Source organism: Gopherus evgoodei, unplaced genomic scaffold (assembly GCF_007399415.2).
Source record: "Gopherus evgoodei ecotype Sinaloan lineage unplaced genomic scaffold, rGopEvg1_v1.p scaffold_48_arrow_ctg1, whole genome shotgun sequence".
Taxonomy (NCBI): Eukaryota; Metazoa; Chordata; order Testudines; family Testudinidae; genus Gopherus; species Gopherus evgoodei.
The window spans coordinates 111,012-123,199 of record NW_022060069.1 but is presented as its reverse complement, the minus strand read 5'-3'; the positions used below and the strand labels follow the sequence as shown (position 1 = coordinate 123,199).

Genomic DNA, 12,188 nt, shown 5'->3' with positions numbered 1-12,188 from the left:
TTTCAGCTGCAAAAACACAGCTCCCCCATGACTAATTCTTTTGCAAATAGAAGGCAACTAAACTTCTTCCATAAGTGGCAGTTTGCTTTTTTTTTCTTCTCTTTGGGATTTAGTCTACTCAATAGGGAACTGTGTTTTTATATTTCCTGCTTTTCCACCTCCCCACGCACTCTGTACGGAAAAATAACTGCACTTTTGTATGCAACAGGAACTATCTTCTGTAGGCAAAAAGAACTGTCGGTTAGAACTGACTCAAACTTTTAAAATGGGTTCCTAAAGCAGATTTTGTGCCACCTGTGTCTTTCTCCATTATTAGTCATTGTCACCTAAAGAGCTGGAGATGTACCGAACTGCTGAACCTTGAGTAATTCTGGTACTTTGGAAAATGGGTCTCTATCTGCCCAGGAAATTTGCACGTATCTGGTTTAGAGTGATCGTTTTCAGACACTCTCAAGGGAGGGGGGAAAAAATCTTTCCAGTGGTTCATTACCAGAAAGTGATCTCAGAGTCCAGCAGAGTAGATAAGGCTTTCTTCAGTCTTTGCACAGAAATACAGTGAGGGTAGGTTCCTCCAGATAGACAACACTTTGCAAAAGCTGCATATTACCCATAAAATCCCCAAACCCTCCAGATACTTTGTATATAAACATGCATTTATTTTGTAAAATAAATATCAATTGGCTGGAGATGGACAAAACTCTTTAATGAAGCAACAAATTCATACCCACTTGTTTTATTAAATAATAATACCTCACCTCTCAAATGAAGCATTGTAGATAGATAGTGGAAAATCTGATTTAAGTCATCCTTACTGTGGAAATGTGCCATACCTTCAGTAACAAAAAACAGAAAACATAATGGGAACTTACAAACTAGGGGCGGGGAGGTTCAGCAAATAGCTGCTAGTTACAAAATGGCTCTGTTAGGGCTACAGCTGCTTTGTTCTGCCAGGTTTTGAAGTGTCAGCTCCAGAAAGGTTTGCAGGAAGAAAATTTCCTATAAAATATCATTCCCTGCTCTAGGGAGAGTTAGGAAGGACTAAGAAGTCATCCGGTACTTGTGTGGAAGATGTTGTTTTGGTGCCATCCCTAATCCTAACCAAGACAGCCTTCTGCTCAGACCTAAGATAATTCAACAAGCCTGTATCCAGTATCCGAGCAGAAACTTTGGCTGAGTTAGCCATAACTACATTTGAACTGGCGAATATTTCTTGGTTGTGTCTTAGAATTACTTAAAAGGGATATTATTTTTAGATATCAAAACATGGTATGAGAAGATCTGTACCAATTTAGTGTGCATTCTTTTCTGTGTGAGGCATGAAATTGAAGATGATGCCCTAGAAAAGGGATGGGCAAACTTTTTGGCCTGAGGGCCACATCGAGGTTACAAAACTGTATGGAAGGCTGTGTAGGGAAGGCTGTGCCACCCCAAACAGCCTAGCCCCCTCCCCCTCTCAGTCCCCTCCCACTTCCTGCCCCCTGACTGCCCCCTTCAGAATCCCCGACCAATCCAACCTCCCCCCAACTCTTTGTCCCCTGACTGCCCCTCCTGGGACCAACCACCCCCCAGGAACCCCACCCCCTACCCACCTCTCCCGCCCTCTATCCAAACCCCCGCCCCCTGACAGGCCCCCCAGGACTCCCATGCCTATCCAACCCCCTCCCTGATTCCCTGACCGCCTCCCAAACCTCCACCCCATCCAACTGCCCCTGCTCCCTGTCCCCTGATTACCCTCAGGAACCCCTGCCCCTTATCCAACCTCCCCGTCCCCTTATCATGCTGCTCAGAGCAGCATGTCTGGCAGCCGCGCCGCCCGGCCAGAGCCAGCCATGCCTCCATGCTGCCCAGCAGGAGCTCGCAGCCCCGCCACCCAGAGCGCTGGCACCACAGCGAGCTGAGGCTGCAGGGGAAGGGGGACAGCAGGGGAGGGGCCGGGGGCTAGCCTCCCCGGCCGGGAGCTCAAGGGCCAGGCAGGATGGTCCTGCAGGCTGTAGTTTGCCCACCTGTGACCTAAAAGGTACCTTTATGCCCTCATCTATGAGTTGGTGCCCCTTTTGGGAAGAAAACATATTGCTGCTTGACTATCTCTATTTCTATTATTCATTTATCACTTTTGCTAGAAGTGCTGTCTCTGCTGATGATAGTCATCACGTTAAGGAAAGACTCTTCGGGTGGCAGGGTTAAATTGAGTGAGGTGCCTGTGGCTTGGTATGATTGATGGACAGTTTACTACCCATATATTTCTTCTTCCATGTGTTTCTGCCAATTTGGGAAGCTCCCACTCCATAGAAAGAACTAAGGAAGTATGCTGGGGCACCTGAAGGAGTTACCTGACCTCAAGTAGTGATTGATGCAGCCCATAATCTTTGAAGACGCTAAACCCCTTTATAAGTTCACTGTATTCAGACCTTTCTGTGACTGTTCTGACCATCCATCATTCTGACTCTGTCACTCCAGAACGTCTGCAGCTACAGTGATCTTATCCAGTCACTGCCCTGAGCAGGTACCGGCCCGTTGATGAAAGCATGACAGGCGCTCTCACCTGATGTACGCTTGAGGCACTGACTCGCAGTTCAATAAAACAAAAAAAAGTTTCTCAAATGCATGCAACACGTGATAATTGCCCTTGTTGGCATTGCTTCAGGATGTTTAACTGCCCAGTGCTTTCAATTAGCTAAGACTAACGCCTGACTGCTGAGTTCCTATTGCTCTAATTACAGTTACAACATTTGGAACCACTCGGTGCTACTTTCCATCCCATGGCTCTGCTCAATTTCATAACACCTAAATAACAGCGCAAGAAATAATTGTACACCCTGTCACCGTGCCTGGAGGGCTGGAACCACTCCCAGAACATAACGTGAGGCCCCTTTCAAGTTTAAGGGCTAATTGTTAAAGGAAAATTCAAACATTTGCATACATCCAAAATGCTCATTTAGCGTTTTAAAATGGATTAAGTTGTCCATTTAAAATAGGCATTTGTTAGCAATTGTTTAAGATGCTACACCATACTCAATTACTTGAATTATTCAACAGTTCATTCTCCATAAAATCAAAAAGACAGAGTGGTGTTTTTCATGGAGATGTTTTGTGTAATATAAACTATGAGGACCCCAATAATCGCCATACCATGTCTGGCCTGTAGCCTATTCAGTGCTTCAGAGGAAGTTGCTAGAATTCCTGCAGTGGACAGTAATGGAATAAACTTCTATGGAAGAAGTTTCTTTCTAATCCTTGTGGGTTAGTGGTTGGTTTATGCCCTGAAAGAGGAGGGCTTGCGTTATTTATCATATCTAATGTTACTGTGAATATTCTTATTATCCAGATAAATATCCACTCCTTTTTTTTAATCCTTCTAAGCTCTTGGCCACAAAGATACCTTGTGGCACTCAGTGCCACAGGTAAATTATTCTTTGAGTAATAAAACTTATTTCCTTTTATCAGTGTTAAATATTTTGCCTTTCATTTTCATGTTATTGCAAAATGAGAGGGGTGAACAAGAGTGCCTAATATACTTTCTTCATCATGTTGATTAATTATATATCTCTGCCATGTATGTCTTTCTTTCCTTCTCTACACTGATGAAATCCACCCTTTCTCTAGCTCCAGTTCCTAGTAATGGTGTGACTATCCTAGTAATGGTGTGACTATTAGTTTAGCCTTACCATTGATGTTTTGTTTGTCAGCCATCTCTAGATTTGTTTCTGATGTCCCCTTTTGAAGCTCTAGCAAAGGGAGTGGATTTTGCTGTCTCCTTATCAAAGCATTAGGAGGACAGAGGGAGTGTATCCACCCTCATCCTCTCTTTCTTACAGAAGCAAGAAGATTCTTAGATGTTTTCCCAGCCACTGCTAGGAGCAATAGAGAGACATCATTGATGTATTAAATATGATTCCAACAAAGTTCTTCTATCTTCTAATGCACGGACTACAAGGAATTCAATTTGCGAAGATTGGATTATAAGAGTCTTGTATAGCTTTTGGCTACACAGTCCTCCTTCAGTACCTTCAGATTGCCCCTTTTATAGATTGGAGGCTGTTTGTACATTAATAACCAGAGAACAAAGATAATTTTTCTCCTCCTCCCTCCCCCCCCGTAATGGTAGAGTATCTGAGCTTTTCTTATTGGTTTTGGCACATCTGTTTTCCCCTGGAGCATAATCTACTTCTCGGGTGCAATAAAACTAACAAAATCCCTTATTTTACATACTAAATTAGCAGAGTTATATGTGAAGCGAGAAGAGGCAGCAGCAAAACAACTTACAGGGTCAGTAAATAAAGCTGACTCTCTTGCTGTGTTACTCTAAGGCAGTGTTCCTCAACCTATTTACCACTGTGGGCTGCATATGTGGCGCACAATGTGTTATGTGGGCCGCAGCTCTGTGCTGATTTGGCCACAAGCGGCCCGTGAGTTGAGAACCACTTCTGTAAGGCCATGTCTACACTATCACTTATATCGGCAAAATTTATGAAAAAAACACAACTCTGAGTGACATAAGTGTCACTGGCATAAGTGGTAATGTTCACAGCGCTGTCGACCTAGCTGCCGCCACTTGTTGAGGTAGTTTTATTATGTCAACAGACAAGCTCTCTCCTGTTGGTATAGAGCGGCTACGTATGCCATCTTACAGCAGTGCCACTGCATTGGTACAGCTGTGCCTCTGCAAGCTCTCTAGTGTAGACATGGCCTAATATGGTAAACAGCTTTGCTTGCCACTGGCAAGGTGAAGGGTTTATAACCTGCAACAGGTAGTTAATAATTCTTTAAAATCACAACACTTGAGAACATTCTGTTTTGGAAGAAGAGCCAGGAATAGCCATCAGATTATTGATCCAATTAGTAATTTCCCAATTTATCACTTTTAAATATGTTAGGTGAGACATCCCCCTCAAAAACAGGATGTGAGAGAGGCAAGAGTGATCCCTAGATTCTATTCAGGTACCTACACTTCACTCGTCACCATGTGCCTCAATAACAAATCAGAAACAAGATTTACTAGTGCCTTAAACGCTTATTAATTATTGCTGCCCTATTTCTCCAAGAACTACCACTGTACTGTGCTACCTTATTAGTTGTATTACAACAGCACCTAAAGGCCCCAGAGGGCCAGATGTTGTACAAACATATCAAAAAACATTGTCCCAGTGCAGAAGAGCATATTATTATTTATTATTTGCATTATAGTAGTGCCTAGAGGCTTCCAGCCAAGATTGTGGGCCCCATTATGCTAGACAACATACACCTGCACAGTAAGAGACAACCCCTTTTCTGAAGAACTTAGTCTAAATAGACAAGAGACACAAAGGCTGTGAGAAAGTTCCTAGTGTTAGCCCCCCTTGACAGATGGAGAACTGTGGTACAGAGCAACAAAGAGTCCTGTGGCATCTGATAGACTAACACATGTATTGAAGCATAAGCTTTTGTGGGTGAATACCCGCTTCATCAGACGCATGGGTGGTACAGAGAGATCAGACGACTTGTCCAAGGTCAAATGGGAAGACTGTATTAGAGCCACATACTCAATTCAGATCCCTTGAGTCCCAGGCCAGTGTCTTAATCACGAGACTATCTTTCATTTCTGTGAGTACAGGGTCTGCCCTTATGGAACAGCTTGCAGGATCAGGGCGTAAGTTACATTAGATACATTTAATACTGTATGATCATTGGCTGAAAGGTATCCCTTGTTAGAATTTTTGTATTACTTTAATTGTCCTCCAGCTAAGGCCCTTGAAATAAAGGGCTGCACAATATAATGGGACAATAATGATAATTTGAATTTTGCACTAATACAACATACTAACTGGCACTTCTCGTTTAGTAGGTTCGGTATACTTAACATATGAACAGCAATGAAATTCAAGAATACATGGGAACAGATTTAAAGATGTGATAGACTTGGGTCAATTCCGCTTTTTTTTTTCAGTTAGCCTGATTCATTTTGGACAAACTGTATTTTAGAAATTAACAATTGACCTTAGCTAGACATGACAGCTGATTTCTCCAGTGAACACTTATAGAATGCTAGTATCTGAGAAGCAGCCACATTGAAAACCATATGGTAGTCTGGTTGATACTGGCTGATATTGAATAATGCATGTCTTTTACATGTTCCATTTTGTTAGAAATAAGGTATGCTGGGTTGTTTTTTTTTTGGTCTCTTATTGTGGGCTTTGCCTTACAATTAGGTTAAAAGTGGAAATCTAAAACTTCCCGGGAGATACTTATTTCATGAAAAATGCTCACTTAAAAATCATGGAATTTTCAGCTCCGTTAGAGAGGATTGGAGAGTAAGAACTCCTATTTCTCAATTCACGTACTTGATACTGTATAACTAGAAGACCAGGATTCACTTGCAAATCAAAACGCCAGCTGTGTGGAACTAGAACACTGAGAGTTTTCCAATTACAAGATAGACACAAATCAATTGAACTGCCCAGTGATATTTAAGCCTTAATTTTTGCAAAACTTGTGAAGATCTTTTCACTTTAAATATATTACGGTTTCTTCTTCGAGTGCTTGCTCATGTCGATTCCATTCTAGGTTTGCGTGCGCCCAAGTGCACAGTCGTCGGAGATATTTGTCTTAGTAGTATCCATAGGGCCAGCTGTGGCACCCCCTTGAGTGTCACTAGCCCTATGCCCTCTCAGTTCCTTCTTACTGCTTGTGGTGGTTAGTCAGAGCACCTTTCCTTGCATAGCAAGGGCTAGCGGTTTCTCTTCTGACTTTGAGCCTTAGGGCCTTGAAAATAGTTGTTTATACTAGTTAGTGTTAAGTAGCTGTTAAGTGTAGTTAGGAGTTAGAAGATAGAGTCCCAGCGGGGACTTCGCCCCAGGTGGGGCATGCCCTGCAGTTTAAACCCTGTGCGGACTGTAATAGGCCTATGCCTGTAAGTAAACCCCACAGCAGCTGCTCAAGTGCTTGAGTGAATCACATGTGAAGGACAAGTGTTTATTTGTAAAAAAATTTGACCCAGGACTCAGAGAGATCAGGATATTCATTTGTGGGATCTCCTCATGGAGGCTGCCCTTTGTCTGGCTTCTGAGCTGTCCCACCAAGACTCACCTAGTATCTCGGCCTCGGTGCACAGCACACCACTGGCACTGGGCTCAACCCAACAGCACTCCCCATCGCCCTAGACAAGAAAGGCCATGGAGCATTGGGCAAAGGACCCAGTTCAGGCTGCCACGTGAATGTGCCTCCCCAGTCAAGGCCTTTAGCCCCTTAAAGGATCCACCACCAACTCCTGGGAGTGGTAGGGGACCCAAACTCCTGATGTCATCAATGCTTTCCCAAGCTCTCCAGCGCTGAGAGAGCAGAGGCCTCTGCTCGCACCGCCTGCATTGTGCATTCTGCAGGAAGGAGCAAAGGCTCCCTATGAGGGCAAGCCTGCCGCTAAGATCCCTTGGGGTAGTGGAGCGCCGCCAATCCCCCGAGACAAGGCAATGCTATCCATCTCCGTGCCGCGGGACTCTGGCAACTCAGCACAGATCCTCTGGGGCTCATGCTCGGTCATTGGCACCATGATTATGGTCCCTGCCATCTCGACGGGGATCTCCTTGGGGGAGGCGCCAGTCTTCATTCTACCAGCACCATTCACCTTCCTGTCAGTTGTCCTCTCAGCGCAGATCTTGGTCGCCTGCCCTGTGGGAGCACTCCCTGTCGTGATTCTGGTCCCCCAGCTCCAGTCCCTCAGTACTGACACTGACCTCCCACTCCACACACCAGTCTCTGGCAGCGACGGCCACAGGCAGACACAGGCAGCAACGGCCCCACTGTTGTCACAAAAGGGCAGTTCACCCCTCATCAAGACTGCACCAGTGCTAATGGGCACCTGAAGTCGCGCCGACGTCTCTGATGCCGCCTTGGCAGCACGACCAGTGGCCAGTGCAGTGGCCTTATTGGAGTGTGTGGGGTATGCTGGTGATGACGATGCCCCCTTCACACCACTCATCTCCTGCCGCCTTGGAGCAACAGCTGGTGGCACCGGGCTCGGTGCATGAGACCTGCTTCGACATTGGGGTAGAGGAGTCAGCGTCCATCCCAAATCCTCCCTCCGCCACCAGGGATGAGGCCTAATCATATTAGTTGCCCTTTTCTGAACCTTTTCTAGTGCTAGAATATCTTTTTTGAGGTGAGGAGACCACATCTGTACACAGTATTCGAGATGTGGGTGTACCATGGATTTATATAAGGGCAATAATATATTCTCAGTCTTATTATCTATCCCCTTTTTAATGATTCCTAACATCCTGTTTGCTTTTTTGACCACCTCTGCACACTGTGTGGATGTCTTCAGAGAACTATCCACGATGACACCAAGATCTTTTTCCTGATTCGTTGTAGCTAAATTAGCCCCCATCATATTGTATGTATAGTTGGGGTTATTTTTTCCAATGTGCATTATTTTACATTTATCCACATTAAATTTCATTTGCCATTTTGTTGCCCAATCACTTAGTTTTGTGAGATCTTTTTGAAGTTCTTCACAGTCTGCTTTGGTCTTAACTATCTTGAGTAGTTTAGTATCATCTGCAAACTTTGCCAGCTCACTGTTTACCCCTTTCTCCAGATCATTTATGAATAAATTGAATAGGATTGGTCCTAGGACTGACCCTTGGGGAACACCACTGGTCACCCCTCTCCATTCTGAGAATTTACCATTAATTCCTACCCTTTGTTCCCTGTCTTTTAACCAGTTCTCAGTCCATGAAAGGACCTTCCCTTTGATCCCACGACAGCTTAATTTATGTAAGAGCCTTTGATGAAGGACCTTGTCAAAGGCTTTCTGGAAATCTAAGTACACTATGTCCACTGGATCCTCCTTGTTCACATGTTTGTTGACCCCTTCAAAGAACTCTAATAGATTAGTAAGACACGATTTCCCTTTACAGAAACCATGTTGACTATTGCTCAACCATTTATGTTTTCTATGTTTCTGACAGTTTTATTCTTAACTATTGTTTCAACTACTTTGCCCGTTACCGATGTTAGACTTACCGGTCTGTAATTGCCGGGATCAATCTCTCAGTATGAGGCAGGAGTCCTTCCCTCTTGAGCTCTCCTGCTTGATCTTCCTACCAGCATCCCACTTCCCCACTTACCTCAGGGCTTTGGTCTCCTCCCCCCGTGAACTTAGTTTAAAGCCCTCCTCACTAGGCTAGCCAGCCTGCCTGCGAAGATGCTCTTCCCTCTCTTCATTAAGTGGAGCCCGTCTCTGCCTATCCCATGGTCAAAGAATCCAAAGCCTTCTCTCCGACACCACAATTGACTTCTACGATTCGACGGTTGTTACCCAGGCCTTTTTCTTCCACAGGGAGGATGGACGAGAACAGCACTTTCACACAAATTCTGTTTGCTGGGGTTCTTGTGTAGAACTATGCACTCGAAAAAAGACTCTGCAGAAATCTATAGTATAGTTTAATTACTCTTGACCCTCTGGAATTAACCCAAAAATATTTGTTAGCAATTTCCTATTTATTTTCTGTTCCTGGGCTCTGGGGTATCTGCTATTGCCATATGCCTGAAGGGATTGTAGGATGGTGAATCCCTGATAATAAAAGAGAATTAAATTCTACTGTGCTGCATAACAGGCAAGATTCTTAGGTGAAATGCCCAAGTGTTGCATATATTAAAAATATGCCTCATAGTTCTCCTCAAATTGAGCTGAATTAGATAAATGTACTTTTTAAAATAGAAGAAGAAATAATTCTTTTTAAAATAGATAATATACCTGCTAATAAATGACATTTGTTAGTGCTCCAGCACTTAAGAGCCAATCTATAGGCATTGGGGAGGTGTAGATTCATTTTAATATCATTGTCTTTTACTTGAGCTAATTCTGTGCTTATAGAATCCTCTTGTTTGGTTTCATAAAGCAGCTTGTTGGTTTGGGATTTTTTTTGCCATTCACTACTATTGCCATTTTATCTCCAGATGAAACTCCTAAAAAAGGAGAGAGAGAAACAGTTCATGCTGGAGGAGAGCATTTTGGCTTCTCTCTGTACAGATTATGTTGAGATAGGTTACCCTTTTTATCTTGCTTTAATGTGCCTGTGTTCACTCTGTGTTGCTGCTGCCTCTGCCACTATCTTCCGTCATCCCTAATGATTCTGATAAAGTGCAATTCTAAAAGAGAATGTTGCCTCTTAATTTCAGGATGGATGGCCACCTCAGGGCCTGCGTGGTGCTGCACCATGAATCTGAATGGAGAATGCATTACTTCAAGGACTCCATACGCAAATGAATCACTAATGAAAGAGCATTGGAGTCCTGAAAAGACGCAGAGACTGGAACAAGTTTAACACTCAACTTGAAGGTCAATTTAAAGTAAGAGCTGACTGGTTTTTCTCTCTTCTTTTTCTTCTTATGGGTGTGGGTGTCATTTGTGTCTTGTTAGAGGCTGTTAGTCCTATGCAGATTACTATATTTAATCACCCAAACAAGTTAGAATTACAGCTAAAAGCTCCCTATCAAAACTCATTTGAGCTACCCACTATTTTAAGATGTGTAAGCAAGCTGCCTCCTGCATAGCTTCTTTGAGGATGTGCTCAACAGTAAAACAGAACAACGTGCATGCTGTTAGAATTAAAGCAAGAAAGCAAATCTGCGAAGGAAAATTTGATCTGTGTAGCAACAGAAACACAAAGAACTTGTTTAAAAAAAAAATCACTGCCCCTGGGATGAAAATTCCCCTCAGAGTTACTTTTTTTTAATGTTAATTTGCATTTTAAGGTCATATGTCTCCATCTACAATAGTGCACCTATGCTGTTTGCCAGCAAGTAATTAGAGTTGATATTTTGTCATACAATTAATTCTCTACGCTTACAGCTCTGCTAATTTTTTACACTGTGGTTTTGAATACGTTATTAGCACATTTTATGATACAGAAAATTACTAAAAAAAACTTTCATGTATTCCCTCCCACTGGGTGGACTTGGAATAGTTTGCATCTGTCAAATGTGCACAAGGAAAATATTCAACACAATTTTTTTTTCAGTTGAGAAACAAGCCTGTATTCATTGGGGTGCTGTTAAATCAACTTGGATTTTTTTGTGGGTCTTATATTTTTCCATCTATTACAATACAGGTTGTTAAAAAACTAAACTGGACAGACAGAATTATTTTCAAGCTGATTGGAAACCGCTAAACAGATTTCCAGCATTTCTTTATGGTTTTTAGACAGAAATTCTTGTGTTCAGAAAGCGATTTTGCAAGCCTGAATTTCGGTTTCAGTTCTTTCTCTGATTCAGTAGGCTAAAGTATTTGCCAAGACAACTACTTCTCAAAAATATCCCAGCACTCAAGAGCCAATAAACACTGGTTCTTCTTCGAGTGATTGCTCACATCCATTCCAGTTAGGTGTGCGCGCCGCGCGTGCACGTTCGTCGGAAACTTTTTACCCTAGCAACTCCAGTGGGCCGGCAGGTCGCCCCCTGGAGTGGCGCCGCCATGGCGCTCCATATATACCCCTGCCGGCCCACCCGCTCCTCAGTTCCTTCTTACCGCCGTGTCGGTCGTTGGAACTGTGGAGCGCGGCATAGCTGTCCTCCACGTCCCTAGCTCTCCTTGTTAACTCTCGTTATTGTTATAGTTGTTAGTTAGATCGTTAAGTGTAATTAGTAAGTAATTAGGTGTAAATAGTGTTGTAGATAGTTATTCGCCGGGGGCTGTAGCCCTTTCCGGCACCCGGCACCGGGCTCATGCCTGGTTCGCCGGGCTTCAAGCAGTGTGCGGCCTGTAGGAAGCCTATGCCTACCAGCAACCCCCACGACGCGTGCCTGAAGTGCCTGGGGGAATCGCACAGATCGGACAAGTGCCGCATCTGCAAGGCTTTCAAGCCCAGGACAAAAAAGGAGAGAGACCAAAGACTCAGGACTCTCCTTATGGAGGCGGCACTTGACCCGGCGGCTTCGCAGGCCGTGATCTCGGCGCCGGCATCGGATCGCACCGGCACCGGGAAGACTCCCCGGCACCGACCTTCTCCGGCACCGGGTGCAGAGCTGAGACAGTCAGCGTCTGCTACTCCAGCCAGGCAGACCCGACTGGAGCGCCCGGCCTCGGCACCGGCCGCGGCGCCGCCGGCACCGTCGACTCCGGGCCCGACGGGTCCATCGAGTCCGATGCCGCCGAGCTCCCCCATAAGATCTGGGGTTGAGCTATTGGTCCCATCCACGCCGGAGACCTTCGC

The 12,188-nt window shown here is 44.4% G+C and overlaps 1 protein-coding gene across 3 annotated transcripts in view; it reads left to right on the top strand.

Annotated features, from left to right (window-relative positions):
• Positions 1 to 12,188, top strand: part of LOC115642983 (leucine-rich repeat and fibronectin type III domain-containing protein 1-like protein) — a 223,718-nt gene that overhangs the window by 104,783 nt on the left and 106,747 nt on the right. For all 3 annotated transcript variants that reach the window (XM_030546720.1, XM_030546723.1, XM_030546722.1), the window contains one exon: positions 10,156 to 10,326. The gene's annotated coding sequence lies outside the window, so the exon portion shown is untranslated. The remainder of the gene's footprint in view (positions 1 to 10,155; positions 10,327 to 12,188) is intronic.